The following is a 24,674-nucleotide window of genomic DNA, read 5'->3' on the forward strand; positions in this document are numbered from 1 at the left end:
ACAAAGGGGGCTTCAGTTTCAGCTGGGATCCCTGGCTTTGGCAATTAGTTTTACCCATTTATGCTTTGCAGAAGTGGAGCTGGTGTCCAGGCCAGCTTCTGCAATTATAAAACTTGAACCTCAAGTTTAGCAGAATTAAATCTGATCCTTTAAGAGAGAGGAAATCAATTTTTCATTAGTCTTGAATTTCTCATCTAAATGCATGTATCTTTGAGCTCCTGAAGCTGCCCATTCGGCGGCTTCTTCATTGGAAATCTGCCTTCTCTTACCTGTTCCAGGACACCTGCAGTCCCTTTAAAAAGTGAGGGGGAAAGAGCTGAAGCAGCAACGTGTAATAATAACACTTCAAATGACCAGATGAATACCAGTGCAAAATACAGAAATGAAAACCAGGCTGTGGTTGCTTCTGGGTCAGCTACTGAAAGAAGCAGGAAATCATGTCATTGTGACTAGTCTGTGAATGCTCCCTGCCAGCCATCAGTGATTTTAGTTCTGATTTGCTAGTTGCAAGGGTTGAGGGTAAAATTATGTTCTTCTCTACTTTTGTCCTCAGCTGCTTTACAGGGAATCTCAAAGACTTTCTAAATTTGACAATAAAAAAGAGAAAATACTGCAGGATACTCTTCCTTCTCTTCCAGTTTTGAAGCAAAATCTTTTCCTGTTCAGAGTCGCATCTCATAGCCTGTCTTTGTTTGCCCTGGACATCACGATTGGCTTCCCATAGCAAGAAGATGGAAGCAATGGTTTCCATAATCATTACTGCTAAAAAGATGGCATTGCTTAATGGCATGACTGGAAGAGAGTTGCACTAGAGGTCATTTTGGCCTAGAAAAGCTGCTTTTGATGTTAAAAAAAAAATGCTAATGGAATGCATGAACAAGTTAGATAAGTTAACTTTTTTTTTTCCTGTGGTGAAATACTAAAGAATCTTATAAATAAAACTGGAATTCATCAACTGCATTAAGGTGTCCATTTTTCATTAAAAGCTGTGCAGAGCAATTAGGAGTCTTACCTTTGCATCAGAATATACAGAAATTATGTTTTTCTTCTGTTTCTTGCTAAGAGGATACTAAGAAGATATGGGAAGAGGAATTTTCTGTTGTGATGGTGAAAACCTGATTTTTAACTTCATGTAGTATTACCTTATTATAGAGAACAGGCTTAATGATGTTTTTACATGGTGAAGATAACAAGCTGTTTAAGGGCTCTAAATGTACTTTTATTGGTAAATACCCATTTGGTACAGTACCTCCTTATTCATATTCTGACAAAAGCCAATAAAAAATCACCATCTGTAGGATACAGGGAATAAGGGATATTAAATATCTTCTATGCTATCAGGGCTTTAAGTGTTGCCAGGAACCATAGTACCTGGCAAAACCCCACCTCTGACCTTGACAGTAGAGACATTTTATTACTGAAACACAGATAGTCTCCTGCTGTGTGTGAAACTTCAGCACAAAAGGAGCTGGGTGTTTTTATGCAAACCATTTGTAACAAAAGATGCTTTTTCTCTATCAGACTATTGTTGAGAGAAAGTGACAGACTCTTACTGTTAAACAAGCTTTAGAGTTTCTCGTTCCAATGAAAACAGCATGAGGCTGGCATAATCAATTGCTGTTTGACGGAGTGATAAAATGCACATGTTACACAGTAAAAATCTGTCCAGAAACAGCCAGAATGGCAAATGGCCAAGCACATGTTGGCAACAGCATGACCAAAGTGTAATTTTTTACCCTGTATTAACTAATGGACCAAAAAACCACACTAAATTGAATCTTTATTTCTAGGTGAAATGTCATGTTTCATTCAGAAAAAAAGGTTATGATGGACCAATTATTCTCAGCTTGGTTTAGGTCGGAACCTTTTCTCATTTTCAACTCTGTCGGGGGGCAGTGGAGGGGGCACAGAAAAAATATTATGGGCTGCCAAAACACAGAAAACGCTGGTAAGAGGAAAAGGTGTTGGTATATTAACATATCCTTGCAAAATTACCACTAAAGTATATATTATGTAAGTTTACTCCCATTTTCACCATTGTTATAAGGAAAACTTTATTCAGTAATGCAAAACCACTTTAAAACATTATATCTCTGTCTAGATGCTGTGATCTGTCTTCATTTTTTTCCACAATATTTAGCCAGCTAGATTACATTTTTAACTGGCTTTTAAATTCCCCCACATTAAATTCTGACATGACCAGAAAGCTTGCAAACAGCTTCCTTCTGCACACTGTGAACTGGTATCCTCCATCCCTTCCCACAGTGTGGAAGTTTGGTTATGGGACCCTGACCAATGCCAGTTTGCAGTGTTGCCAATGACAGCATCATACTTGTTGGGTAGGTTTTGCATCATCACACCATTGGCCAGTTAAAGACTATTTTGGCTGCCTGTATGGAGCTTGAAGATCCATGTAGGGGTAAATGGAGCCAAAATCTCTATCCCACAGTGGCAAGGAGGAACAGCCTCCCCTAACTACTTGTCTGATGACATGAAGACTCATGAAATATGGGAAGTGCAGCACTATGGGACTTTCAGTAAGGTGAGTCCTTAATACTGTCTATCTGCAATGTGAAGTAGCTGTATCTGAATGTGTTTTGACTATAATTACAGAGCCTATAGAGAAGTACGGGTCCCCTTAGGCAGTACTAAGTCTGAACATGGCCACGAATCCTGCAAGTTGTGCAAAGTGAATGGCTGGCTGCTTACTCTGATTTCTGCTGATCTATGTGGCTCTTCAAACGTTAACCAGCAAGTAAAGCCAGAACCACACAGGCAGGTACTGAAATCAGTAGAACTGTACACCTAAACCCCACAGGTGGAAACACAATTGCCATAAAGCTCCACATTGCACTTCATTTACAGTTGCATTGCATTGCTACAGGATGCTCTCCAGCATCATTGATGGTAACTGTCACCAGCCATGAGAAATCCCCTCTCCCCTTTTGTGGAGAGGATGAGGGAGGATTTAATTTTCCTTTTTTAAGTTTTGGACAGTGACAAATGTTTTAATTCAGAAGTAGGATTATTCTTACTGTTTTCTCTGTTGATCAATTTGATGTCACTTAAGCAGGGCTGTGAGATTGCACAAAAGGGATGAATACACTGGGGAAGGGGAAGTAGCACCTCCCATGGCAAAATGGCATGAGGTTCCCCTAGCAAGCTGGGTAGGTAAAGGTGAGGTGATTCTGTGTGCCTCAGAATCATCAACCCATATCACTTTCTTTGATTATTATTTTTCTTCTAAAATAATTTTCATCAAGAAGAGAATCTTTTAAAGAAACAAAGATATCTTTGTCTTTTTCACATTCTTTCACTTGGTGTCAATTCCTGGAGATGTCAGATAGCTCAGCAGGTGACACTGAAGATAATATGGTCTTGAAAAGCCACTGGAATCAATTTCTGCATCAATTATTGCTCATGATTGTCTTGCTTGGGATATCTCTTGTTTCATGGGAGCTGCTGGGTGCTACTCAGGCTCTTCACAGTCATGCCATGGCATGAGTGACCATGACTCAGCAGTGGCAGGCAGCAAGGGATTATACCACTTAGCTTTCTTCTGCTACAAAGCACAGCCCTGCCTTCAGGCTAATGTGTACTTTGTCTTGTCACACTACTCAATACCACATCCTAGTGTCAGCAATGGTGCCAGCTTTATTGCTCTTTGGTGCCACAAAACTGTGCTAAGGGACCACGGGGTGATTATGGATTGAAGCCAAAAGAGTCCAGTGTGAGGGTTCAGATTGTGCCACACATCACATAACTGCCTGAATGATTTCTAAAACCTTCAGGATACAAAGTTATAGCTATAGCCCAAGTAGATTTTGTTGTTGTTGTTGTGGGTTTGGATTTTTTAATAAATAATTCCTGTGTCTTTCTCATTTCCTCTAATATGTTTAGTTGATCTGAATCCTCTAAAGGCAACAATGTGCTGGCAGAGGCACTTGGGAACTGTTGGTTAAAATTCTGCTGCCAAGATGATGAGCATTTTAGGATAATTTCCTGGACTGGGAGATCAGCCCATCTCTGAATATGATCAAACCTGCCAATGTGTATCTATTGTGCCTATCTATGACACACATAAGGACCACATACAAAACTAAGAATAGCATCACTGCTGACAAGAAAAAAAAACACTCATTCTCTGTGATGACTATTGTACGCACAGACTCATAACTCTAAATCTCATGAGAACAAATCTTGCTTTGTTTTCGATACTAACTTTGTTAAGAACAAATTAATGGAAGGAAATGGTAAACTGGAATTGATCCTCTATCAGTACAAATCAGAGATGAGTTTTAGGGCAACATATGGGATTTCTTTTCTTGGAGATACCCGGAAAGAACCCATTTTTCTTGGAAATACCCTGAAAGAAACCATCAGAAGACAGATGATTTGAACTTCAGACTTCTCTCACATACTTAAACTTTAATAAACAAAAGGGTGCCACCTTACTAATTGTTGTAGAGATCCAATATTCAGTCTCTAATGAAATTAATCAAGGCCTTTTGCAAGCAACAGTGTCAATGAATTCCTAACCAAATCAAATTTTCTAGCAAGAAAGTCAGGTGTAAATGTCAGGTGAACAGATCAATGCTTGCAAGGGCAATGAACACCAACTTAGATCATCTAAAATGCATTTAAAGAAGAGGAAGAAAAAAAGAAACAAAAAAGAAAGAAACATTTTTCCTGATGTATTTCTGAAGGTCATGCTTTTACAACTGATGGTGGTTGCTGGGAACTTGACTAAGGTTTGTTGTGATTATGGTCTCAGGCAGTGCAATTTAGTCATATGGGCAACCGAACAGTACAAGGCATGACCAAATTCTGAAAAAAAAAAAAAAGTCTTCTAAAATGAGCACAAGATACTCTGCAGGTAAGGCAGTTGTTTCCTCAGTAGTTAGACCCATAGCACTTGAATGTTTCCAAAATGTATTTTGGCTTGGGAGTATGCACTGACCTGTCCCAGTGTGATAGGGTCTTTCCTGATCTATATAGGTACCAGAAACAAGCATGACAATTGTAACACAACAGTTTAAAAACACTGTACAACCCTGCTCTGGTTGCATCTGTAGCCTTTGTTATCCTGGCTACACTTAAACCTTCCGTGTCGTGTTGGGCAACTGTGGTTATTCATTTGTGTTCATCAATTTGTAACCAACTCCTTGAGGCTTACATGAAAAAGTATAAAACTACTTTTGTTGGTGATAAAGTTCCCATTTTGCTGAAACTGTCGAAGCTGTGAGTTTAAACCATTCATGTGCATCCTCCTCTTGTGATAAATGTAATCTGTACAGAGCTTGACTGCGAGGTTTAATAAAGGTTTCTTTGTCAGAATTGAAAGGGCTGATGGAGTGATGTTAATTCTTAATACTTTAAATCATCCTTTTAATTTAAAGATCTGCTGATTTATGTGAACTTCTTAGCAGCACTTGCACTGTAATGATTCTGGTGGTTGGCAAGCAGGAGCATCACCTTTCCTCTTTCCTCCGCATGCCTTGGTCCACTGAAGACATTCTGATGCCACCCGCAGGAGGACTCAGGTACTTTCAGCAGTTCTGTCCTAATTTACAGCGGCTCTCTGCCCTTTTAAGGGTGATTTAGCAATACAAGCCGGTAATATTAGCAAGCAGAGGGGATGTCAAGGCATGTAGCTGTGTGGGCACATAACTACAGGGTGATATTCAAAGCCCTTATTGGATCTGTGCCTCAGAATGGGAAGTATTATTTTTGTTTTGGAATGTAAGATAGAGAACAGAAAGCTCTCTCTTCATGCTCATCTGGACTCACACAAACACAGATGGAGGTTAGACCCTGCTCCTTCTCACAGCCCCCTACCAGCCAGTGACCCCAGTGGCAGGCTCCAGCCTACAGCTAGACCACAAATATGTTCTGTGAAAGTCCTGCCAAAGCCATAGATGCATGAGGTCTCCCTAATTCCTGCAGGGCATCTTGTGTTTCTGGCTGTTTTCTAGAGAGCCAAGCACAGCATCCAGCATCCTGGTGTGCAAGAGGCTGTGACCCACTAGCAGGAAGCAGTGCCGGTGTGCTGTCACAGCTCCCAGCCATGACACAGCATGCAGAGTCTGGGAGCCAAGCAGCCTCACCCAGCAGTTATTCTGGGACAGCAAAACCTGCCTTTGTATTAATTCACAGATTTTCCCTAAAGGCTTCACCTCTGAATATCTGTGCAATATGATTCTGCTGCTATTAAGCTAAAGACTTGTGAGATCCAAGTAAAATTAAGGGAAATCTTGGCTTCCTGGAGAACTTGATTACCTTTGTGGTTGTGCTATTAAGTATTGGTACATAAGGAAAAAAATATCACAGCTTTATAAAACAGTAACAGAGAAGAGGTAAGCAGAAAATACAAGGGAAATAATAATGTTTATAATATTTAGATGAGTTTAGATGTAGAGTTCTCACTGTACCATAAAAGTAATATAAGTTGATTTCTGTAAGTGCATAAATAGAATGACTTTTGATTTTAATGCTGTGACCAAATTACTCAGCAGGATTTTTTTGCATAATATGCTCAGTAAAATGCTGCTCTTTGTTGCACTTTATTGGCAATGTGAAAAAAGATCAGGGTTACCGTGTATAGTTCTAACATTTGCACCAGTATCATCTTGAAGTCTCTAATTAGAGAGTCATGGGGTTCTGGCAGAGGATTTCATCTATACCCCAAGGAGCGTCTCTTAAAATTTTTTATTTGTAAGACTTGTGATGAGTGTTCCTGCTTTGGGCTAGCAAATGTATTTGCCTGCCTGTTCCGTGTTTCACACCTCACAGTGTCAGGAGCAGTACTCCAGGGTTTGCCAGCTCAGCAAACACCTGACATCAAATTCACAGCACACACTGACTTGTTTCTGTCTCTCACTCCTTTCCTTTCCTGAAAAATTTGCATCCCTGGAGATACTTCTTTTCAAAATATTTTGTTTATACCTTTATGCCTGTTTGGAGAATGGGATGAAACTGCAGCATCCATATTTTAGTGGATATTCTTCATGAGCTCTGTCACTGTGAAATCGTTGTGCCTCAGATAGGTCTTCATCAGATTCTTCTGAGGTAGAGAGGGGGATTTAGTAATAGAGATGGGGAGCTACAGCACAAAGATGCCATATTCTGCAAATATTTGGGCACTTGTTTAACTGAAATGTATGAATCCAATTCCTTGCGTAATCTGAGGATTTCTGGGAAGCCAGCCAAACTTTTAACAAGAACTCACTTTGGCATCACCACAGTTGCTCGGTAGATCAAGAACTGAGTGGCTGCCATGGGTGGGCAAAGTCAAACAGTGAATCCTGATATCCCAAGTCACTGTGCTGTGTTTTAACTGTAAGAACTCTCTTTTTCCTTAGTTGGGGCCATCCTGTCCCTTCTCCCTGTTAGGACATTTAGGGAGGCATTGCAGAGCCAGCAAGAGCCCCGACGCCAGGAGAAGCAATGGTCCCACAGCAGCCATCCACGCTCGTTTCACTCTCTCAGGCTGGCACTGCTGCCTCCTTACCTTGTGGGCCCCGATGCATTTTCAATTCTGCCGACATGTGGCTGTTACAGCCCGAATTTACCGCAATGTTTAATTCACCGGAAACACTGGTTGGACTTACTTAGCCCCTTACTGGCGGCCCCTCAGCAGAACAAGCGAAGTACAAGTGCATCTTCTGCCCGGATGTTCTGAAAGGGCTCTCGAGAATAGCTCGGTGCACCCCGCAGGGAGGGCAGAGAGGTGCCCGGAGCCCCGGAGCACGCCCAGCGCCCGTCGGTGCCCGGTGCTCCCCGCAGGGAGGGCAGAGAGGTGCCCGGAGCCCCGGAGCACGCCCAGCGCCCGTCGGTGCCCGGTGCTCCCCGCAGGGGGCGCTGCCGGGGCTCGGCGCCTCCGGCTCGGCCGGGGCCGGGGCGGCTCCGCGCGGGGGCAGCGCCGGGCGCGTCCCGCCCTCCCGCCTCCTCCCCGCGTCCCCTCCCCTCGGCCGCGGTGGTGGAGCCGCCGGGCTCCCTCGCTCCTCTTCACATGGGGCTTGCCCTGCCGGCGGGACAGCGCTCCTGCTCTCCCGCCGACCGCTGACAGGGACCCAGCGCGGGAGAAGGGGGCTCGTCGCTGCTGCCGCCGGCGGGCAGGTAGGGGCGGCGGCGCACCTGAGGGGACTCGGGGTGCGGGCGGCGGCGGGACGGGCGCGCCGGGCTCTGTCACCCCGGCCGGCGGTGCGGGCTCGGAGGGGGCGCACGTGGAGTCGGCACCTCGCATCCCGTCCGCCTCCCTCCGACCCTCAGTGCCGCCGCTCCGGCAGGGTCTTCCCTGGCCGGTTTCGGGATGCTCGCGGGACCCCCCGGCGGTCGCTTGCGGGCGCATCGCGGGGGGATTCTCTTCCCGGCTGCCGCGGGGAGCGGCGCAACTTCAGAGAGCAACCCGGGCGGGGACGCTGGTCTTCCCCGTTCGCCCAAAGGGGATGGAGTTTAATTAAAGAGCCGGGTATCTCCCTCTGTCTGTTCCATCTTTTCTTTTACCTGTCAGGAGAACAGGTCCGTTTTTGTGAAATTTTTCTATGTCAGTTCAGGTATTGTTTCTTTTTTTCCTGTACACTACCAAAGACAGTTGGTAGATTAAAACATAGGACGAATTCCTTATGCCGTTAAAGTGAGCGCTATGGGTTTGCCGAGTTCATATAATCTGATGTTCTCATAGCTCAAAATAAGCCTTTTCATTAAAAAGGAGAAAACCGGAATCAGTTCTCTGAGCTTTTGATTGATTAGAGCTCCCTCGTGGAAATCAGCGGGGAGTTTTGCCTGATTAAGAGCTGCAAAATTGTCCTGAGGTTTGTTACACAACTGGCTATAGTTGTGCAGTACGGGCTCAGTTAGGTAACTTTGCAACTGGGTCTTGCTTTCACTGGTCCAGCTGAAGTACTTTCCAGTCAAAATTGTTTCATTTCTCTGCTTTAAGCCGTCTCCGCTCGACGTGTACAAGGTAGTGGGAGGACTCTTTTACCTGCCATAAAGAAGAGAAAACGCGTTGGGTAAACAGCGAAGCTGGTGACATCCTTTGGAGAGATAGCAATTGCAATTTAGAAATGCTCCATGTGTTTTGCTGGCAGTGCCAGGTTAACTGTTTTCATCCTGAACGCATTTTATTTCACTTGTGTTGCAGTTGAGCCTCAGATGCTCTATTTGATAACCAGGGACTCAGCTGTAACAGAAGGTGTGCAGACGTGCATGTAATCAGTCTCTCCAGCAAAGAGCATGCTTTCTGGTGTGATAATGCAGAAATGTTACAGAAAACAGAGCATTGCTCCTAGAATAGCGTGGAGGTTGCAATTTCCACACATGTGAGCTGACTATTACTGCTGTTCTGGTTTTTCTGCCCTGCTGAAATACCTGATAGTAAGCAGTTTACAGAATTCAGTCACTTGGATGTGGAACTTTTCTTCTTGCTGCAACTGCAAGAGTTTTTGTCAAATTGCTTTTTTTTCTTCTTTTTTTTTGTAGGCAGGAAAGTAGGTAAAATAAAACAGAAACTTTCTTGCTCTTCAAGTAATACCAACATAGGAACAGACTTGGCGACGGTGGAACAAACTAAAACAAACAAAACCCAATATTTTTCTTTGGGGTTGTAACTACTTTCAGATGAGGGAAAACTCCTTTGGGACGGCACTTTTCATTCCTGGTTCCTTGAAATTTCAGGTTGTGTAGGTCTGATCGATCTTGCTATTCAAGTGAGGAAAAGGTATTGTATTATGGTCTGTGGAGTTCAAATGCACATTTCTGGAAAGCTTCAAATAGCCTTAAAATAGTCTTTAGTGGGGCAGGTGTGTTTGCCATGTTTGGGACAATAGTGTTTCCATTAAAAAGAATAGGAAGTGTTTCTGAAGCAGGGCATAACTGTTAGCTTTGGTATTCAGTACTGGAGTTCCTAGACTGAGACCACAATCCAATACGAATCGGTTGCGTGTAAATTCAGTGTCTGCAGATACATGTGTTGGTATTGCTAACCTCACTGGTGGTTGGATACCTAATATCTTTAAGGATAAGTCTATGGAAAAAACTCAGACGTGTGATGAACAACTTTCCAGAGCTAAGACAATTGAAAACAAATTGTGTATCACTAAAGTTAAAAGTATTCAAGAAAGCTGTTAATAATGTTCAAAAGGAGATCCTTAATATGCATGTGAAGGGCATTATCAGCGTAACTCAGTAGCCAGCATGCAGCTGAGCTATTATGCCTAACTGTCCATCTCCTAATCTTTGGGCAGAGGTTTTTCTAAACCGGGGTGCTTAAACATACCCCAGTTTGCAACACTGAAGTAAGGGGAATTATGGTGAGCTAATGCTGCTCAAGAGATTGGATATTTGCACCTTGAACAGAAAAAGCTATCTTCTTAACAGTGTGCCAAAGCCTGGAGCTCTCCATACACAGAGAATCTAAAGGGATCCACATTGCGGTGTTCCATGTTCAGTTCTGGTTTAAGGGAGACTTGTATGGCAGCTATCACTTATATATCCCAACTGTTGATTTGTCTTCACGGGGCGGGCTAAAAAGGTGTCGTGGATGTGAAGAGATTAAGTGACTTGCTGAGTTTGAAAGAACAAAACTTTGAGGCCAGATTGTAAAAGGTCTAGACTGGCAATTTGATCTGGCTTGTTTGCCATAGATTGTTTGAACAGCTCCTTCTAGGTACTGCATTCAATGGTTGGCTGGCAACATTCAAAGTTTGAAGTGTTTTTCTGTTACATTCCTTTCTGTCTCTTCACATGCACATGGTATTTGGTAGGCATTGGTATTTTATCATGGTGTCATAGCTTCCCTTTTCCTGAGTTTATTATTTTAATGTTTTAAAATCCTCTATTAGACTCCATGCAAAAAACAACGCTCTGTTAATGGATGGTCAGAGTGGTGAAATTTGAATGTGAGATAGCCAGTGGTCAGCATTATGGTTCCTGTGCAACCATTAGTCAGCAACACTTCACATAAATATCCAATCTAAAATTTAATATCACCTGCTGTAGAGTATCTCATTGGAAAGGTGACTTTAGGTAGGCAGGAAGTTCTAACTGGAGGATTAAGGCTACGTGCCTACAAAGAGCTGTGCTGAGGCTGATGTGAAAAATGGTCACTTGGAGTTTAAGCATTTGTGACTCAAAAGTTTAAGTCCATTTTTGCTCCTAGAAACTGCAGTGTAAAACTTTAGGTTGGCTAAGTATTTTCAGTCTTTTTGCAAGATGCCTGACAGCAAAACCTGCAAAGTAGCTGTTCTGAGGAGTTCTGCTTTTGTCTGCCCTTGGAACTGAAGCGTCCTTTGCTAGTTGTTGGTAGAGAGAGGTTTTTATTCAGTTTAAATTCACATTTGAGTCACTAAAGACCCTCATGTTGCCTCCCATTAATCAGCCAACTGTAGTTGCTGTCTTTAAGCAAATGAAGCTGTGTTAATTTGCTCCTGCTTGCCCTTTTATGCTGCAAGTGCTACACAGCTGTGAAGTTGTCATCTAGCTTTGACTCAGGGCACATTCTTCTTCCAAGTGGTGTGCAGTCCTCAAACAGCCTGGATTCTCAGAGAAAGGTAGGTCTGTAAGTGGCGTTTGTAGCCTAGAATAAAGCTACGCAGAGATTAGGGGAACTATATGCATGCTTAAAAACTAGCACATGTCCAAGTGTTTTGGTGAATAAGCTGGAATGCTTTGCTGAATCACAGCTGTGAGGGTGCAGAAATACTATACCTACAGCTTCTGCTGCAGCTGAGTGCAGCGCTTGGAGTGAATTTCAGGGCAGGTGTTTGGAGACCATCCAGACAGCAAAAATTAACCAGGAGTGGGACAGTACATGCTACAGACAGGAATGGAAACATTACATTGCAAGTCGCTTTACTGGGAATTTTTTATCAGTACTTTCCCCTTTCTCTCTGATACTCAAATGCTGAGTGAAAATTGATGCAGTAAATGACCTAATTCCTATTGATTTCCTTAAGAAAATGATTATGTGAAGGGTGTGTCTAAGCAAACTGCCTTGGCATTTCCACCGCGGCTTGCAGAGACGGTGGGATTTGCCCAACAATGACGTTTTTGCGTCAGTCCTTGTTAACTGATTCTATACGCGGGACCAGCGCTAAGTATGGAAGTGCCGGTACCGGCCCGGTATTGGTCCCATTAACCCACCCGCGACCTCCGCGGCAGGCGGGGAGCGGGGCCGGGGGTCCGGGCGCTCCCGGCGTTCCCGTCCCGGCGGGCGGGGCGGAGCCGCCGGGGGGCGCCCGAGGACCGGCGGAGCTCGCGGGGATCCCGGCGCGTGTGCGGGGCGGGACGCGCATCCCGAGCCACCCGGGCCGCTCGCCCAGTGAGGGACATCCTCCCCGCGGGATGCCGGAGGGTGTGCGGAGCGGGACGCCCATCCCGAGCCACCCGGGCCTCTCCCCCGGTGAGGGACATCCTCCCCGCGGGATGCCGGAGGTGTGCGAGGCGGGACGCGCATCCCGAGCCACTTGTTCTGCTCCCCTGTTGAGGCACATCCTGCGCACCCTCCGGTTGGCAGCGATCGCCTGCTTTACCTGGGTAACACTATGGTGTCTTGCGAGAGCAAAGTCCTTTCTTTCATTGTGAGCCTCGTTATGTCTAGCAGCTGGTCTGAGCGGAAGGAGATTCCTCTCCTAACTTAGCTCGCTGCCCTCCTCCTGCCCTGTTGTTTCCACTAACCTTTCCTACTTTGCCAGCCCAGGCTCTCCAAAGCTGGAAATGAAATGTCTGCCAGCTTCTTTGGTAGCCTGACTGAAGGCAGTGCAAGAGGCACCTCGGGGTGGGGCACTAAGAGGATCATTGGCTAGACCAACCTTTTGTGGCTAAAGCAGTGATTCCCGGCTGTGTGACTGATTCTTCATTTATTGTCAATAATGTGTGATGGACGCAGCGGGGAGTACCCACTGCTAGTGACTGCAAAGTGGCTTAGCAAAGCCTGGAAGTGAGTGGCTATTACAGAGGCTTGGAGTAGTACACAGTAAGATTCTCTTTAGTTGAGCAGGAGCAAATGGAAAGCGGGTGTGCCCTAAGCAAGAAAAGTTTGTATAAAAGACTGAGCTGGGGAACTGCTTGGGCAGTTAATCCGTGATTTTCTAATCTACTGCCTTCTGTAATTTCCTCCTGTGAATTTATCACTTAAAGTTACTTGGATTGTAAATCATCAGGCAGCAAGGTAGGCATCCACTGTGCATCTGGAGAGGGCATGGTACCCTTCTCACAGGTGGAAAAAGCCAATAATTTGGCTGTGGGGAGCAGCTCGGACAAGGGCAGTCCCAGAATTAATTTCTGACTCTTTTTTTGACTGTTTACTTGAGAAAGGTTCTCCTTTTGCATTATGTTGACTAAAGCCTTCTGGCAAGATTGCTGTCTTTACTAATGCTTGCCACTGTTGCTCAGCATAATGTGAAGGACTAGGATTGCTAATGTTAGTTGTCATCTAGAACTCTGCCAAAATCAGCTGAGTATCTTGAAAAGTGCAGAACTGACTTGTTGAATTAAAAATATCTTGTACAATATCTGCAGTAAGGTAACGTGTACAATTATGTGAGGACTGTGACTGGCACTTTGAAGTCATTGCCAGTAAAATCCTCAGAAATGTGGACAAATGAATAACCTGCAGCTAACAGTGTACTAAGTAATGTAGACAGCTGTTTCTTATTTGGTTTTACACTAATTGCTGCTGCTGTTACCATTGCATTTGTGAGTTGATGGAATTGCACATCATCTATATACTCCTGGTGCAAATGGTGCCCTGGTACAATCATGTGTTGATAAAAGCAGATGCTTTTACTTGACTGTTAATTTATGGTGCAATTTTTATGAGATCATTAGAGTTCACTGAAAAAGACAGAAAATGACTTGGGGATCCAGCCAAACATTGACCAGACAGGCTCATCTTTGCATAGTGATAAAAGAAGGGAGGAAGAAAAGAAAATCTGTAAAAATCTATGAAATTATTTATTTGGAATGAGTGTATAGATGAAGGAGAAGTAAGGGAAGAGAAAATAGAAAATTGGAATAGCCTGCCTGTCAGAATGTTTTAAATAGGATCCAGCCCCCTGTGAGGGATTGCAGGCAGCTGGTAGCTGCTTGGGGATGTTCTTTGTGAACTCACAGAAAGCTTTCAGTCTTAAGCTTGCATTAAAGATCTGGGCTGAGGCCCAGCTCCACTTACACAGAAAAAACTGAAAAAAAATGCAGTATCAAAGTCTAATTTTTAAATTTGTGTGTGTGTGTGTGTGATTTTACAGATGTATAAAATATGATGTCAGCTCTTTATGTTGGGGATGACAGTATATGCTAGAGGTGGCCACAGTCAAGTGAAGAAAGATCAAGCAGAAACCTTTAAGGCACCTGTAATAGTCTCTGAATTTAGGAAGTCCTTTTGGCTCTTCACCTAGGTTAAGTGGTGCCTAACTATCTGTAACTACAATTTTGCTTCTCTTTCTGACATAAGCAGTCATGCTAACTTTGCTAGAGATTCCAAAGAAATATTTCTGTTAGTTTAGATTTTATATCTTAAAAGATTAAGTGCAATTTAAAGGGAAAATGACAGTATCAATCCTTCTTCTACTATCTATCAAAATCTTATCTTCCGTAATGAAAAATGGGTTGGAATTGCAGAGTAGTCAGAAATGAAGAAACTTGTGATCTATGTTTGAAAGTCACTTTTTCTTCACAAGCTCAGATACTTTGTATCTCTATCAAGGACTGGGAGATGAAGCAGAATAAATGTTCATTATATGCAGGTAGTAACTGCAGTTTGAAATGTCAAGATGCAGCTTATAATTAGAAACAGGAGGCTAAAACTTCATCTCTGAACATAGATTTGTAATGAATGGCTGATTTAAAATAAGGTATACACAAAAAGGCACAAAATGTTTAAATATTTTTATGAGACTATCCCTTAGTATTGAATTAAATATTGTCTTGCTTCTCTAATTATTTTAACTGCAAATAATGATATGACAGTGACTGATTATATGACAAAATATTTTTTGTGTGTGTTGAATTTTAATAGTCCTATTTGTGAATTATATTCAACTGCAGACTCAAGGAAGAGATACCAGAATAAGCTGATGCAATGCTTCCCCATCAACTCCAAACAGTGTATAATAAAAACTGCAACATTAAATAAAATAGATTGCAAGGATAAGTTAATTGGAAAAGTACTCTTCAGGTGATTAATTCTTGAATGTTTTCCATGGACTAGTAAGGGGAAGAATATTTCACTTTTTGCACTCAAAGCTAAAAGGTCTAGTTCGTGGGGACTTATTATGAACTTCCTGATTTCATTAGTGCATAATGATAGAATTTAATGAACTATTCAGTGAATTTGGTGGGCAGCATGGATTCTGTTAGATGGAGCTCCTGTTACCCACCCCTGTGGGGAGAAGCTAACACATTTAACTGTAATGTTCCCTTGGCCACTTTGTTCACCCTTTACTGTGCACAAAGAGACTATGAAAGTAAGATATACATAACTTAAAGACTGTTATTTACTGACTGAGAAGTGTGGTAGGTGACTAGCAACCAGGGAAAGCACTGACATACCACTTCTCAGTAAAACACATGCTTCACAGCCTCATGGGATAGCTGAGGTTAGGAGGCACCTCTGGAAGTCATTTGGTCCAATTCCCCTTTCAAAGCATGCCCACTTAGAGCCAGCCACCAAGAACTGTGTCTAGGTGGTTTCTGAATTTCTCTAGTGAGGGAAACTGCAAGTTCCCTGGGCAACTTGTGCCTGTGCTTGGTCACCCTCACAGTGCAAAAAATGTTTTCTGATCTTCAGAAGGAACTGCTGTATTTCATGTTGTGCCCATCACATCTGGTCTAGTCACTGGGCATGACTGGAAAGAGGCCAGCTCCATGCTCTGTGTGCCCTCTCTTCAAGTATTTGTTTATGTCAGTAAATCCCCACCCCTCCCCTCCCCCCCAAGCCTTCTGTTCTCGAGGCTGAACAGTCCTAGTTCTCCTTCCTCTTATGTGAGGTGCTCCCATCCCTTCATTATCTTTGTGGCTCTTTTCTGGTCTCTCCAGTATGTCTGTATTGCTCTTTCACTGAGGAACCCAGATCTCCAGGGGTGGTCGCACTCATCTTGGCACCATTGCTGGCCTGGCAGTCATTGGTATTGAGGAAAGTTCACTTCTGTTGTTCCTTGGACAGACTGATTCTCAGTATTGCTGGGTTTTTTTCCCATAGCTTTTTCTGGGTTGTTTTTGGTTTTTTGAATTTTTTTGAGTCCTTGAACTGTCAACAGCCTTGCATCTTTCAAGGATCTTCTGTCTAGCTGCAGATTTACCATTCCTGTCTATCATGGCTCTAGTCTGAGTATAGTTGCACAGCTTTCTTGCAAGCTGGCAGTTTCCTTAGAAGTTTCATTCAAGGTTACGCAGTTCTGCTGTGTCAAAACTAGGCCTTGAATCACAGATAGCTGAACCCCTAGGAGGAGGATTCACACAAAGCTGAGGTGTGAAATCAGTATGAGCTATGCTGTGCCAATTCCCTTAGGAGGGCACACAGTGAATAGTAGCTGCAAGGTTATTTGAACTACTTTCAAAATAACTGGATGTCTGCAGGAGAAGCCTTGTAACTTAAGCCTTCTCTGTTCTGGACTTGTACCTGTCAGTGTGGTTTTGTACGTATTTCTGACACTAATGTGGTTTGTAATTGGCTCTTTGCCTGGTCTTAGACAGAGACAGGTGGTGCTGATGTGGATTCCCTATGGTCAGGAAAACTCTTATTTTTTGTGCCAGGAAAGCTTTATGTTAAATATTAGGAAAAATTTCTTCACTGAAAGTGTTGTCAAGCTCTGGAACAGGCTGCCCAGGGAACTAGTGGAGCCACCACTCTTGGAAGCATTAAAAAGATTCATAGATGTGTCACTTAAGGACATGGTTGAGTGGTGGGCTTGGTAGCGTTAGATTAACTGTTGGACTCAATGATCTTAAAGGTCTTTTTCAACCTAAGTTATTCTGTAATTCTGAAAAAAGGCACAAAAACTATCAGAAAGAGGAAATAAGGAAGATGAAGCTCAAGATTTTTACAGGAGTTGTAAAGGAGCAATGGACTGAAGGTGAGAATATGTTATATGCAGGAAAGGGTGGTGCAGTAGGTAAAATTAGAAGGAAGTTAAAAATAAGAACAAGTTTTATGAAGAGACAAGATGATACTTATAGTATTTCCCAAGGGATAAAGGATCAAACATTAGAAGTGTGTTTAAATATAAAAACAGCTAGTAAAGTTCTCACTCTCTTGAAATGCAAAGCAAAACCTATATTGCCTTCACTGGTGCTAGAATTATTCATGCCTTGAATGTCAGGAAAGGAGGAGAGTATCAGGAAAGAAACTAAAAGTTTGCTTGTATTTATAAGTTTACAGACTTGCAACTTCTGTTATCTATAGTAGAAAATCAGGTCAAACACTGGGACAAACTTTCTCATTGGAAAAGTAGTGCAACAGAAAAAAAATCTGAAATAATTAAGATTTCATTTGGTTGAAGGTTTGAAGAGTAGAGAGTGTCTACTGTGAAGTTTTCAGATACAATAAATTCAGTTTTGGGGACAATTGGTATTTCAGCCACACCCTTTGTGATTTTATGAAATCTTTCAGAAAGTAGGCTTTCTGATTTGTTTGATCCTTTCTACACAGGAAACATAGCTTTCTTAAATTGTTAATACTTATGCAGTACCTGAAGGAAGCCAACATGTTTGACAGAAAATCACACGAGTTAAACTGTGAAAATAGTGGTGTTTGAGGTTGGTTTTATGTTGTTTTTTTCCTTGAACTAAGAGTTCTAATAGTGTGCAGCTGGTAATGGTTCTATTTTGTAAACTGGCTATTTATTAATGCTTTTTGATCTATTTGCTGTTGCAATTTAGATATTTGACTACTTGAAGTGGCTTCTATGATTTGCTAGTCAAGTGCTAGTTTGACACCTTTGAAAAGTGCTACCCCTCTTGCTGCTGTGTCACTGTTATGGACACGAAAGAACCACACTCACTCAGGTTCAGAGATGAGCAAAGAAAAGAGGAAGTTTATTATGATTTGGAGTTTGAGCAAGGATTGGAGGACAAGAGGAACACCTTTCTGACCCCAGTGGTCATTTCAGCAGTCCATCACAGATGGGAATGAAAACAATCTTCCTTGTTTATTTATATGCGTGAGAGACTCCACTATAAGTATGTAAACAATCATCAGAAGGCTTGAAGAATCAGGGCGACACTGCTGGAAATACGTAAAGTGTGATGTGAATGACTTCCCACTGCTCTTTATGAGGATGGACAGATGCTCTGGTAGCTTCCTTGAAGAGATGCCACTTAAAGCTTCAGACATGGTGGCATAAGCATTCACCAGGTGTTATCAAACTGACTGGCACATCAGTCATCTTCTACTTATTGCTTTGTTAAGGATTATTTTATGTACTGGACTGGTGGTGATTCTGTATGATGTGGGGGTGTTTATGTGATTTGTTGTTTTATTTTGGTTGTGGGTTGGTTGCCTTTTTGTGAAGTGTTCGGTTTGAGAGCAGTTAAGTTGCAGAAGTCGTTATAGGATGATTTCTGCTAGTTTTGTTTTTGAAAGCAATCAACCAATTGGATGACAAGACTGTAAGCATGCTAAAAGTATTTTTAATTAGGATGTGATGCTGAAGAATGACTTTTCCCCATCCATGATCTTTACTTCCTGCTATAGCAAAACAAAAATTTACAAGGGTTCTTGTATCCAGTTGAAATTTCTTACTGCAGTGTTCTTTCCAGGTGTTTCCCTAATTAGAGGTTGAATTTGTCACCTAAGTAAATGGATTTGGTTGGTTTGTTTAAAAATAGTCAGGAATATCAGGTACAATTTGTTTTGAAGTTCTCTAAAACCTCTTTTGAAGCAGCATCCTTTAAACTTTTTGGAGTTAGCTGCTCAAAGTATACTTAAAGGCTAGCAGTGACTCTCAGAAGGGTTGACTGGAGGAGGTTTAAAAATTAGCTATTCTAATCTGCAATGGATATGGATTTGCTTTGAACCAAAGCTTAACTGGTGCTCACAAAAGGTAGTTTCACTGTGAAGATATTTGTCTCCTGCCTTAAACAAATCTTTAATTTCTGCACCTTGATACTCATGATGTTAATGTATTGATTTGCTTTCCTGTCCTATTAAACTCTGCTGGTCCTTCTTTTACTGAAATTAATCTGTTCCTGACAGTTTTCTTACATAAACACTACCTACATGGCATTAAGAAAGTACTGGTTTGTACTGAGTAAGTTTTAGATGAAGCATGACTTTTACAAGTGACAGTGGGGAAGTCAGATAAGGATATTCTGTTGGAATTTAGGATCATAATGTGCATAAAGCAGAGTTTTGCATGACTTGAATTTTACTACTTTCCTTCCTACAATTGCTTTCACTGTGGGCAGTTAGCCTATAATCATTCTCTAAAAAAAAAGTGAGTACCCAGAGTTAATATCCTTATTTGCACTTATATCTTGGTGGTGCTTTATTATGTTTTACTCTTTAGTTATGTTTAACCACCCAATTAGCAGGTGACTAATTCTTTCATGCTGTTGCATCCATTTCTCAGTGACCATCCATTGTCTGATGTGAATTTTTTCTAAGAGTGCTGTTTTTAACTGTGACTGGAGGCTAAGTTGGGGTTGAATGAAACAGCAAAGAGAGAATGTTGAGGGTTTGATCAATTTGAAATGGTCCATTTCTCCTGCAGTTCAAGACAATTAGGGAAGATGGATGCAGCAAGTGACTTGCAGTGTAACTGATCTCCTTAAATTCATTGACAAAATATGAGCTACGCTCCAGAAATTTTCACGGATTACCAGTGTGTAGATTTCCAGCAGAATGCTGGAGTTCTGTAGAAGTGGCAGTGACCAGTGGTTACTGAAAGATGTGGCAAAATCAAGGGGAGAGTAGCCCTAATGTTTTTCATGCAGCTGTTGCCAAGAAACTTCAGATGAACATAACCTGTTATTGATTGTGGTTTCCTTGGCTTAGTGATGATATATACATTAGACCACAATTTCAGTTTCTCTAATATGGTTCTCATGTGATCTATCCCTGGCTCTGTTAGTGAAGAATTTCTGTAGTCTGGATTTTGTGTTAGGTTGTTTGTTTGTTTGTGTTTGTTTGTTTGTTGTTTATTTGTTTTAAATTGATTATGGATGCTGTAGGCAGATGGAGAACACTCAGTGGAATTGCAGGTAGAAAATAAGGTAGAAGTCCATGTCACTTGTGTTGAAGTGAAGGATAAATTGGTATGCAGCTAAAAGCTTATGAATGAGCAAACGATGGGTGTTAAATGCTCTTATTAGCCATGTGTTAGGAGGAAAACACAGAAGATGACCTCTGTGGGAAAGGTAATGCATTAGCTGTCAGTGTAAAATGTCTTGTGAGCCTTATAAAGAGTGAGGTAGTTTATTTGGTTTGCTTTGTTTGTAATCCACCACGGAGAGTGAGTTGCCAGGATTGCTCTGCAGAACCAACAGGGCGTGAGCAGCAGAACCTTTGGAGCAGAGGAACTGAACGGTGTCAATAAGGGTGGAGATGGATGGAGCTGCTGAGCATTTTGCAGGAAGTCCTGCCAGAATATCTGTTAATCCCTACTTACCAGTAGATTTGGGGTTATGTAGATGATGAATGTCTGAAAGGGTCCATTGTGACAGCTCCCATGATAAAATCCCTTGTGTTACCAAGGTATGATTCATGAGAGCTCATGTCATCCCTTTCTCATTGAATGGTCTCTGTTTCTGGGATTTCTCTTTAAGTGGTGTTGGTGCCTTGAGAAGGCTGACCTGGAACAGAGACTAGACAGAGCTAAGAGAATAAAATAACTATTTAATAAAATGCCTTAAAGGGTACACCTTGGGCAGCACAAGAGCCTGGCCAGGGCTACACGCAAGATGGACCCAAAATGGTCACAAAATGGATGACTGGTCATGGGGTTTCATACTTTTGTAAGTTTTGGTCCATTTGCATATTGGGGTTAATTGTCCAATTACAGTTTCAGGTAATGAAGTTCCATCCTCCTTGTTGCTTTCTTCAGTTCTCTGTTGTTTATGCTTTTGGGCCTGAAAGTTGTAACAGTTGTCCTTGGTCTCAAGCTGAAAAGGGATTGTTTCATCTACCTACCCTGTGAAGAGAAATTACTGGCGCTTAATATGAAGCTCAGAGCTACACACCTAGGCAGCACAGAATCTGAAAAAATATGAAAGCTAAAACTTAAGTCATCAGTGTGGGTCAATGCTTGAAGCTGCATGAGGATGCTGGTGTCAGGCTCTGGCGACAAGGAAGGCTGGCCATACCTGTTTTAAATAGTTTGCTAGATCATATTTGGTGCTTGCAAACATCCATGTATGTTTTCAGAAGTGCACTCAGACTTGAAACAGAGAAGATTAAATAAACTTGGAGCATGAGCATGGTTTAGCAATATAGGTTTCTCCAGCTGTCACTTGGCCCTCTCTCTGTGCTGCACTAGTCACCACGCACGTTTTAAGGGAACCCAAAGGAAGGCTGTGGGGTCTCAGAACACTGATTTGGTGACTTTTCTTTTCAGAAAGGAGATGATCAGAACATTTCCCTATTGCAAGTAAGAAGCAAAGATGCTTAAAAATCAAACCAAAGAATCTCAAGGAAACAATTGAAGAATTAACCCCACAGCATATTTTCATGACAGCTTGTGAAGAAGAAATGTTAGACAAAAATGCTAAGAGGGTTTTCTTTATTAATACTTTCTTGTAGGGTGTGGGTTTAAGGATTATACCTTAAAAATTATACCAATAGATATAATTTTTGAGCTGCAAGCTCTCTTGGCTTCCAGTTATTTGTTTGAACTCAGTGCAGAATTACAGTATTTGCAGAGCCCAGTTTTGTGACTTTACAGGGTTTTTTCCCATCATAAAAAATGCTCACAAAGCACCAAACAACACTGAGTTGGGTAGAAGATGAGAAAAGAAAGCAAACCAAACAAACTACAATGACAATTGGCTACAATTGACTACAGTTCAATATTTTACATTGTATTGTCATCTTGTTTTCTTGTTAGTGGTGGAAATGAGAAAGAAAGTTGTGATCACTGTCTCAAGATTAAATGTAAACATCTGAAAATTTTCAGATTTTTTTTGTGTTCTATTTAAACAAATGATGTGTAAAGATTTTCAACTGAGTATTTTTGTCTTTTATTCAGAGATAGAGGATAGGCTTTTAGTACTCATTAAATATCTAGCTCTTGGTTCCACTCATCTCTTATTGTTAGGCTATTTTAAAACAGACTTTAAGGAGTTTGTGGTTCTCTTTACCCTTATTATTAAGATAAACTACTTAAAAAACCCCAAACTTGCTTCTATTTACTTCATATTTGTATAACAACTCTTCTTTTTCTAATTTTAAAAGTATCATAGAATTATAAAATAGTTTGGGTTGCAAGGGACCTTATATATAACCTAGTTTCAAGCTCTCCATGGGCAGGAACATCATCTAGTAGGTGAGATTGCTGAAGTTCCCATCCAGCCTAGCCCTGAATGCTTCCAGGAGTGGGGCATCCACAGCTTCTCTGGGTAACCTGTCCCAGTGCCTGGCCACCCTCACAGCAGAGAATTTCTTCCTAATATCTGAAAGAGCAGAGATTTAGGTCAGTTAAAAACCTGTCCCCCTTGTCCTACCACTATCTGCCCATGTAAAAAGTTGCTGTCATTCTTTTATATAAGCCCTCTTTTAGTACTGAAGCGCCACAATTAGGTCTCCACGGAGCTTTCTTTTCTCCAGGCTGAACAACTTGGCTTGTTGAACTTCTTCATGAGGTTCTCATGGGCCCAGTTCTCAGGCTTGTCCAGGTCCTTCTGGATGGCATCACATCTTTTTTCTTTCTCTGCATCAACTGCACCACTCAGCTTTGTGTCATCTACAAACTTGCTGAGGGTGCACTCAGTCCTGCTGTTTATGTCTTTAATAAAGATGTGACAGGGCTGAGATCCCAAGACAGAGCCTTGAGGAACACCCCTTGTCATCAGCCTCCACTTGGCCATAGAGCCATTGACCACAACTCTGGCTGCATCAGTCCAGCCACTTCTTTATCCAAAAAACAATCCATACTTCAAACCTGTGTTTCTCCAATTTGGACATAAGGATGTTATTTAGGACTGTGCCAAAAACTTTAGAGAAGTCCGGGTAGAATACAATGATTTGCCTTCCCTTGTGGACTGTTGCCATCCCTTCATCATGGAAGACCATAAGATTGGTCAGCCATGATCTGACCTCAGTAAAGGTGTGCTGGCTGTCTTGGATCACCTCTTTGTCTTGTATGTGCCCTAACATTGTTTCAGGGGGTTCTGCTCTGTGATCTTCCCAGGCACAGAGGTAGGTTCACTGGTAGTTTTCTTCCTTCCCTTCTTAAAAGCAGGAGTAGTTTCCCTTTTTCCAATCACCTCAGGAATTTCACCTGACTGCCATGAGTTTTCAAATATGATGGAGAGGGGCTTGGCAACATCATCATCTAGTTCCCCCAGGACTCTGGGATGCATCTCATCAGGCCCTGGGGATTGTGTCTATTCCATTTCATCGAGTGGTCCCAAACCTGCTCTTTGCTTACAGTGGGAGGGACATTGCTACCCAGCCAAGCCTAGAGATTCAGGGACTAGAGAGATATGAGAAGCCTGCATTGTACTCCTAAACCATTGACCTGTATTGACACAGATGTGCTTTCTGACTTTCATTTGTCAGAAAATGTTTGTCTTTGCTTGCAGGGTCAGGTGAATAAAGTATTTTTTTAATTGGTCACTGAACCAAGTAACCATAAATGCTCGCTTGCTTTGTTCTGATACAAATCTTCATCTAACTTGTTACTTATTTTGAAAAAAAACCTGAAATTATATATTTTTGGGAGATTTGGGAGGATCAAATTAAATATTCCTTTCATTAAAGAGAAATTATTTTCTAAAGTAGCTTTCTTGACAGCAGAACACATAGGTGGCCTTAAAAGTCAACAGCAAGGATTGCTGGTCCTTAAGTGCATGGGCTGGTGCTTAGACCACTTTCTGAGGGTAAATTGAAGCTTTCCTTTTTCTGTAAAATGTTTGTACTTGGAGCTGGGCCAGAGGACAAGAGAACTGCCTGGATTCCCTGCTGGGCTGGATGCAGCAGGGAGAGGAGGTGCAGTGCCTCTGCTTCAGCCTGGTTTCACGTGGTGTTAGAGTACATCACTGGCAGGGGCACACTGGCTGAGGCAGCATCAGTTAACTGCATAAATAGCACTAGTGTTTGGAACAAAATTGTTACTCAATTTTTAGTTGAAGTGATTTAGCAAAGTGAGTGGAAATCATGTACAACTTGGTGTATTAGAAGGGCTGAAACTCTGGGTCATTGGGTTGTTTATCTGAATAAACATTTTTGGTAGCTCTTACCCCTTCCTATTCAACTTGTTTGGGAACCTCTTGCTATTGTGCCAGCTGTCAAGGGAAGTGGTGACTCTCAGCTTCTTTTGTTCTTGCTCCTGTAAGGTGTTCTGGGAAAGCAAGGCTCAGCTATGAGGTACATCTGGGCAGCAATGCCAGGTGACAGATCTCTCTCTGTCATGGTCTTGCTTACCTGAGGTGTGTATTTGGGAGCTGGTTTTAACCCCCTGGGAAGGAAGAGCCAATATGAAAGGTTGAAACAGGAAGAAAAGGAAGGGAAGATTAAA

General features: G+C 42.1%; 1 protein-coding gene across 6 annotated transcripts in view; it reads left to right on the forward strand.

Annotated features, from left to right (window-relative positions):
- Positions 1-24,674, forward strand: part of CPNE4 (copine 4) — a 271,348-nt gene that overhangs the window by 38,643 nt on the left and 208,031 nt on the right. For 2 of the 6 annotated variants that reach the window (XM_066193436.1, XM_066193452.1), the window contains exon 1: positions 7,967-8,118. The exons of 3 other annotated variants lie outside the window; for them this stretch is intronic. The gene's annotated coding sequence lies outside the window, so the exon portion shown is untranslated. Of the gene's footprint in view, positions 1-7,966; positions 8,119-11,533; positions 11,553-24,674 lie in introns of those variants that run through there. One more of the 6 variants, XM_066193472.1, reaches the window with a different exon arrangement.

Source organism: Chamaea fasciata, unplaced genomic scaffold, assembly GCF_029207755.1.
Source record: "Chamaea fasciata isolate MVZ Bird 193981 ecotype frontalis unplaced genomic scaffold, bChaFas1.0.hap1 SCAF_1, whole genome shotgun sequence".
Lineage (NCBI taxonomy): Eukaryota > Metazoa > Chordata > Aves > Passeriformes > Sylviidae > Chamaea > Chamaea fasciata.